The following is an 8213-nucleotide window of genomic DNA, read 5'->3' as shown; positions in this document are numbered from 1 at the left end:
GATGAACATTTCTCAGCAAGGTAGTGGCCCAAGACTATACCAATAGATTTGTAACGGAAAATTCCAATTGTATCTAGAGAGAGAACTATGGAGACCAAATGTGGATCAAAACATGCTATTTTCACTTTTCTTTTGTTATTATTTGTTTGCTTTTTCTATCTTCTGGTTTTTTTCCCCTTTTGTTCTGATTTTTCTTTCACAACATGAATAAGATGAAATATGTTCAAAATGATTGTTCATGTATCATCATATATATTAAATTGCATGTTATCTTGGGGAGAGCAGAGATAAGGAAGGAAGGGAAAAAATTTAGAATTCACAATCTTACAAAATGAATGTTAATATATTGTATTTAACTTATACTTTAACATATTTAACATGTATTGGTCAACCTGCCATCTGGAGGTGGGGGGAAGGAGGGGAAAAATAGCAACAAAAGGTTTTGCAATTGTCAATGCTGAAAAATTACCCATGCATATATATTGTAAATAAAAAGTAAAAAAAAAAAAAAAAAAAAAAAAAAAAAAAGAATGTTAAAAACTGTCTTTATATGTAATTGGAAAAATCAAATAAAATTGGGTTAAAAAAAGAAATGATGAACAGGTTCATTTTAGAAAAACATGGAAAGATGTATGAAATAATAAAAAGTGAAATGGGCAGAACCAAGAGAACATTGTATACATTAACAACCATATTGTTGAAAGAATAACTGAATGAGTATAATATGCATATATAACATGAGTATTATAAATCAACTACAAAGGACCTATGGAGGAAGATGCTATCCCACTCCAGAAAAAACTAACAAACTGAAGTATTCATAGTATGAGTAGATAGATAGATATTTAATTCACACACATGCATATACATCTATATCAAAAGATGACCTTCTCTAGTGTAGGATGGGGAGACAGACAGTTCAGAATTTAAAATGTAATATAAATAATTGAATTAAAATTTTTAAAAGATTATCTAGATATGACAGAATTACTCCTAGACCTTGTAAACTTAAATTCCCTCTGTGACTCTTGATGATGATAGGGTTCATTGAGGACATTTGTATTATCTCTCCATTTTAGAATGTAAGCATTTTATCCTTTTTTAAGTCCTTTATGATTTTTCATTAACGTTTGCCTTTTTATGTTTCTTTTTATTTCTGTGTTTTTTCCTATTCAGCTCTGTTCTTTTCATCAGGAATATTTGGAAGTCCTCTATTTCATTACATAGCCATTTTTTACCTTGTAGCATTATACTTGGTTTTCCTGATTAAATTATCTTTGGAATGTAAGCCCAAGGGCAAGTAAGCCCAAAATGCAGTGAATAGAATGCTGGGCCTGGAGTCAGGAATACTCATTTTCCTGAGTTCAAATCTGACCTTAGACAAGTACTACCTGTTTGACCCTGGGCAGATCATTTAACCTTGTTTGCCTCAGTTTTCTCATCTGTAAAGTGAGTTGAAGAAGGAAGTGGCAAACCACTTTATTATCTTTACTAAGAAAACCCCAAATGAAATTACAAAGAGTCTAACCAACAGAAGAATGTTGCTGGACTATCTAGATGGAATGCTCTGTTGATTCAAAGTAAGTTCTTTGGTCAAATGATCCTGTCCCAATGATTCCTCTGTAGATTAGGCTAGTTGCTGGAAATGAAACCCCATTCTGAGGTTTGAGATATTTTGTTCCTGATTGCTTCTGAACTTCCTTCTCAGTTCATGGACCAAAACTACCCTTCCTAGAAATGTCACCCCAGGCTGGTCTCCCAAGTCTGCCTGCCCTGAAATGTTATCCAGAACTGGATGCATCTGTCCCAGATGCAGTGTCCTAGCATGGACCTAAGATCTCTTCTTGCCTTGTTACACAGGTTCCTTCTGGGTACTGAAGTATTATATGTGTGGTGTCCCATTATCTCCAGACCTTTCTTTTTTTTCCTCCCCAGAGGCAACTGGGGTTAAGTGACTTGCCCAGGGTCACACAGCTAGGAAGTGCTTAGTGTCTGAGGCAGATTTGAACTTAGATCCCTCTGACTTCAGGGCTGGTGCTCTGTTCACTATGTCACCTATCTCCAGACCTTTCTATCTCCCAATGCTGAACTATATTGGGAAAATTGACTCTCTGAGACTTTTTTCTATATTTCCCCATTAGGATTTAGTCTGATGCATTTTCTGACTTTATTTAGAGGAGGAGTTTTGTAGAAGGGAGTCTATGTAGGCTGCTTCCCTCTTCTTTATTTTGACTCTTCCCCCTTTATTTTTTGATTTTTGGACTATCATATTTCAGACTCTCTGGTACTTAATAGTGGTGATTACTAAATTTTTTGTGATTCTGACTGAGGTTCATTAGTAATTAAACTTTCTAGTTATGTGCAGTATTTTTTTTTTTTTTAACCTAGAAACTTTGGGTTTTGGCTATAACATACCTATGAATTTTAATTTTGTGGTTTCTTTCAAGAGGTGATTCTTTTTATTTTTGCCTTACATTCTAGTTCTAATATATTTGTGTAGATCTTTAATGATTTCTTGTAATAGGATATCCAGGCTTTTGTTGTGGTGGTGGTAGTGATATAATGGGACTTTACTCTGTGTACATTCAAATCACCTAACATGGAGGGACCCACAAGAGATGTGCCAAGAGCCTACTTCTGAAATAAGACATTATGTGTTCCCTGATCATGTAGATGGAAGCAGCTTTTTTCCACTGGCTACATAAGAAGAGCAGACTGCATTTTTATCAGACTGGGATAGCCTCATTCTTTCCAGTAGTATCCAGGAAGTGGTGCATATGAAAGTCCTGTTCACTTGAAGGGAAGAACTATGAACAGATCTGAGCAACAGGAAAGACTACCCCTGTTCCCTCCCCCACATCAAGTCCTATGGCCCCAAGAAACAGATTTGAGAGGTTGGAATGGTCTGTTTCATTTGTCCTTTCTAGTTCTAAGTGCAGGTGGTAGGGTCCCTGGACCCAGACTTGGATTCTGATGATCTTGGAGGAAGAACTCTAGATAAGATATGAACCTTACAGGGAAGTTCTGAAAAGCCAGGCTAGTAAGATTCATTTATGAAATTTATAAAGATTCAACACTTTTAAAAACACACACAAATTCTTGCTTCCAATTATTCTAGATGCATTTGTTCCCAATCTGTTTTAATTTTTATATAAATATTTCATATTTATATAGCACCTCCTATGTGATATGTGCAAATCTACAAACACCCCCCTCCCACACACACACACACTGGGGCATGCTATTCCCCTATAACATCTCAGTTTCTGAAGATCAGAAAGGAATCAAGTTCATAGCTCACTGTGGTAAGCACTTTTTACAAATATTATTTCATTTAATCTTCATAGCAACCCTTGAGAGGTAAGTGCTATTATTATCTTCATTTTCTAATTAAATTACTTGCCCAGGCTCACACAATTAGTAAATTTCTGAAGATGCTTTGAATTCAGGTCTTCTTGACTCTTAGGGACCAGTGCTCTATCCACTGTGTCATTTCTAAGGTAGCTTTATTTGTAGATCTTTGGAGTCATTCTCTTCTACATTTGTGTCTTAGACGTACTGTTACAATAATAGTTCTTTGTGGCAGAGGTCTTTTATTTTATTCACTTTCCCAATCTTATGTTCTAAATTAAGACTCAAGTCTGTGGTTTTCTGGAAGGAATGCTTGAGTTTTATTTTATCTGTTTTGCATTCTCTTGGGTCTTGTTGGTGCTTTCTTGGGCTATGAAGTGCTGTTTTCTCTGAGGTTACCAGGAAAACTTAGGCTGGAGATTTCAAAATTTTAGTTTGCTTAGCATGTGAGAGAAATGATTATTAAAACATCAATTGTTAATATTGAGGTGATCTAGGATTTTTTCCCTTTGTATTTTCTTTCTGGGAGATTAGGTCAAAATTTAAGTTCTCTGAAGGGCAGGGCTGATAATGAAATGAAATCTTAAGTGAGACTTATCTAACTGGGAAAGTTTAGATCTGGTCAAAAGATGAAGAAATTCTATTCTAGATGAATTCTGGCCCATTGTGTTCTAGGCATTCAGGTTTGAGTGGAGGTAGACCCTCTAGGTGGGAATGGTTTGACTAGAGATAAATCTGTTCAAGACTGAGTGACCAGAGTCTTATCCCCCAGGCCCACCTCTTACTATAATATTCATTCTTTCATTAATTATTAACTACAGAGTTGATTGCCACTTATCAAGAACACCCACTTCCAAGGGTATATAAGCATCAGGAGACCTTCGCTTAAAGAGAAGGCCAAATGGCAATCCTTTTATTAATTTTTTGCTGGTCATAACTAATAAGATGATTACCCAGAAATTATATCTTTTAAACTTTTTAGTTGTCATGAACTGTCTGATCCAGAGCTTAATTTGATTGCTGCTTCCTGGTACGAACTTTTCCAGCTCTGTACTCTGGTTTGGATTTGCACAAAATAACCTTGACCTCGGCTGGAGGTGTTGTCTCCATTCCCTTCCATCCAGTGGGATGGCTCTGTAGACACAGTGATTGCAGACTTCCTCTCTTGGTTATGCAGGGGCTGGATTCAATTTGGGCTGCAAGCTAGAGCAGAGACCCTGCTCTAGAGCTGGAGGCCAAACAGCTGCTTTCTTTTGCCCTTCCTTGCCCACTTGGAAAGCTCAGCCCTCCTCTGGACCACCACCCATGAGCACAGGCCCCTTCCTGGATTTGTAAGTCTGTGGGCCAGCTCTGTGGTGCTCTTTGCACATCATTATGTCTGCCTGTACAAGACTAGGTACCACTTCTTGCTTAAAGGCACAGTTTGGAATCCTACTTGGGCTGGAAAAATGATTCTGATTTTTCCTTGGAGTCTAGTATCATGTCATATGGAGGAAATGCTGGGGCAGACCTGATTCTTCTACTCTACCGTGTTGGTTTATCTTTCTCACCTAAGAAGGTTCCCTGCTCGAAGACTTCAATCTGTCCTCCACATAGCTGCCAAAGGGATTTTTCCTAAAATGTGGATCTGACCATGCTATTCCTCTACTCAGTAAAATCCAAGGAGTTCCTATTGCTTCTAGGATCAATGTAAATTCCTTTATGGGTATTTTGCCTACCTTTGCAGATCCAATAAATATGAATCCTCTACTTCCCCTCCTCCCAACTACAGTGGTCTTTTTAATTGTATATGACTCTTTGAATTAGCTCATGAGCCTCCTGGAGCTATCCTTTGCCTTTCTTTGTAAACTCAGTCTTTGTCCAAAGCCTGGTGCTCACAGGTACTTGATAAATGTGGACAGATTGCCTGCTGTTGCTCACAGAGCACTTCCTTCATCTCAGTGCCTTGTGCAGGCTACCCCCCATGCTTGCAAGCATTCCTTCCTCATGTTCGCCCCTTAGACCACCTCACTTCCTTCAAGGTTTAGATTATAGGACTCCTGTGCCTGTGGCTTTTCCTTGTTCTCCCCCATTCTGGGGGTTTCTTCCCTAGGTTTTCCTAATACTTGTGTGTTCAGCCCACAAGGGGGCAGAAAGAAGGAGAGGGGACTGGTTTCCAGAATGATCAGTTAACCAGATTGCTGAGATCTACTCTTGACCTTGACCTTAGCGAGAAGGGGCTTCTGGGAAGAAGAAACAAGAAGCCATTGTGGGCAGGACAGGGCAGGATGATGCCTGGGAGGAGGTGCTGAGATCCAGAGGAAAAAGAGGACAGAGATGGGGGTCACTTTATAAGAGCAGCCATTCTTGTGGAAAGCTAGAAATCTCTTTATCCTTGTGGAAAAGCTGGGTGCCCATGGCCTTTTGACCTTCTGTTCTCCCTTTCCTTCAGACTGAATCTACTACTAAGTGCAAATCAGAGCTTCACGGGTAGTAGTCTCTTTCAGCTCCAGAGGTGATAGCTAGGAGCGGTTGGGTGTGGGCCAGGAGAAGTTCTCTGGACACTTAACCAGATATCCCAGGGTTACTTTATGTCTCTACATTTGTAAAATAAGGGGGTTAGGTTAGATAGTGTCTAAGGTCTTTTCTAGTTCTAAATCTGCAACCCAAGATGGAAGATAACAGGGATTCTGTCCCTTGTCTCTTTTGTGTTCATTCTTTTACTGCTATAAGTGAATAAGTATGGGAAGATGGAATTGACTTATATTCTTGTGAGTTTTGGAAGATCAGAAGAACCATCAAGGGTCTTCTCAGCAATTACTGAGTATCAGGGATCACTCGAGTCAGCAGTGGTAGCAGTCTGGGGAGGAGCAACCAGCTATGAGATGCCTGGCCCAGGCCCAAGTGGATTCACCTGCAAGCCAAGGTACTCTGTCCTCAAGAAGTTAGCCCATCTGAGCAAGGGAGCATCACCATAATCCATAAGTGAATTCAATGGGACCTCTGTAAGAGTAGAAGTGCACTTCCAAGTGCACTCTAAGTCCCTGTGTTCCCTCTTGGACCCCAGAGACAAAATGTGTGCAAAGTAGTGAATCCAGGACCAGGTTTGGGAAATTGTTTTTTTGTAACTCTTGTTCTTGTCATAGTTTCTCAGTAGGGAGAATATCCTGGAAGAGGAGCTCAGAGTAATAGAAGCAAAATCCCTCAGGATTACTCCTGGAATCCTAAAGGCAACTGCCCTCTGGCATCCAATTTACTATTCTAATGTGAGTTGGGAAAGTAAGCCCAGAGGGGGTACAGCCTAGAGAAATGCTTTCCCTACTGAGTCTGGGAGACTTATTTGCTCATTTATTTAATAGAAAGGAATACTAATTCTTTTTGCTAAATTGTCTAGTCAAGTGGGACATACAGACCTGGCAAGCTCAAGTAGAATAGATCTGGACACAGGTGGAAGCAGCCTCAAGTTATTATTATTGTCTTTTGAAGACCATATCCATGAGGTTTGAAAGAAAAGACATTCCTCAAAAAGAAGGTGAGTTGCTAAGGAAGCTTCACTCCATGAGAAGAACTTGGGGAGAGTTGTTCTTATACCTGTGGATAATTTCCTTGCCTCTACTATACCTAATGGCACTGCCTAGTCAATCCTCGAGGACAAGGGATGTTTCATTTTTATCTTTGTACCCTTGTGCCTAGCTTAATATTTAGCTGATGCTTAACAAATGCTTTTTTATTTATTCAACATACATGTGCCAGGCACTGTGCTAGGTACTAGAGTTACAAAAACAAAAATAGTTCCAGTATCCAAGGAGTTTACATCCTTGGATTCAGGCAAATTCACACAGAAAAGTAAATGCAAAATATATACAAAGTAGACACAAAGTAATTTCCTGTGCAGTGGACACTAATAATTGAGGAGAATCAGCATTTGAGATGAATTTTGAAGGAAATTCATCATTTTATGTGACAAAGATGAGCAAGGAATGAAGGGACAACCTGTTCAAAGGTGCAAGAGAAGGAATGTTGTGTATGTCAATGTCATATGATGTCACATATATAAATGGAACATTAATTAGTCCACCTTGTCTAGAAAATAGGAATGGAGATGTAAAATAGTGTACAATCATATACAATAAACTTGGAAAGATGGGCTGAAGTCAGTTTATGAAGGGCTTTAAAAGGCAAAAGAATCTTTTACTTTATCCTAGAGGCTAGGAGGGGCCAGTGGAGCTTTTTGAGCAGGGGAATGACATGGTATAAGTTCTATATTTCAGGAACATTAATTTGAAAGTTGTTGGAGGGTGATCAAGAAAGAAAAAACTAAAGGCAAGAAGCCCAATTAGAAAGCAACCATTACAACCGTCCAGGAAAGAGGTGATGACATCATGGATTCATTAAAGTTCTGAAATATGATCTTAAGCTTCACTGATTGAAATAGACTTTAGAGTTTTACTCTTCTCTGGTCAAGCCACATTCAAAGAATTTTAGTTCAAGTCTGGGTACCACATTTTAGGAAGTAAACTAGAATAGATCCAGAGGAGAATGACTATGGTAATGAAGAAACTTTAAACTATGGCTTAGTTTAGCTTAGCAAATATTATGTTTAAGGGGCAAATGATAGCTATATTTAAAGGTAGTGTGGCATAGTAGAGTGCTTGACTTAGGCCTGGGTTCAAATCCAACCTGGGTCACTGTGTGACCATGAGCAAATCACCAATTTTTTTTTTTAACTTTGTTTTCTCATCTGTAAAATGAGGATGATAATAACTATAAAAACTAACTTACAAATTTATTGGCAGGTTAAACAAGCTAATCTGTGCAAAACAATCTGCAGACTTAAAAGTACTATATAAATGTCACATTGTCATAATTTTGAAATATCTGAA

The 8213-nt window shown here is 38.5% G+C and overlaps 1 long non-coding RNA gene across 1 annotated transcript in view; it reads left to right on the top strand.

Moving 5' to 3' along the window:
* The first annotated feature begins 5599 nt into the window (after positions 1-5599).
* LOC141554747 (uncharacterized) overlaps positions 5600-8213 on the top strand; it is a 29567-nt gene continuing 26953 nt past the window's right edge. The window contains exons 1-3 of the long non-coding RNA XR_012485939.1: positions 5600-6256; positions 6477-6596; positions 6725-6862. This is a non-coding gene — a long non-coding RNA (uncharacterized LOC141554747). The remainder of the gene's footprint in view (positions 6257-6476; positions 6597-6724; positions 6863-8213) is intronic.

Source organism: Sminthopsis crassicaudata, chromosome 2, assembly GCF_048593235.1.
Source record: "Sminthopsis crassicaudata isolate SCR6 chromosome 2, ASM4859323v1, whole genome shotgun sequence".
Lineage (NCBI taxonomy): Eukaryota > Metazoa > Chordata > Mammalia > Dasyuromorphia > Dasyuridae > Sminthopsis > Sminthopsis crassicaudata.
The sequence above is the reverse complement of the archived record's forward strand: the minus strand, read 5'-3'. Positions and strand labels throughout refer to the sequence as shown.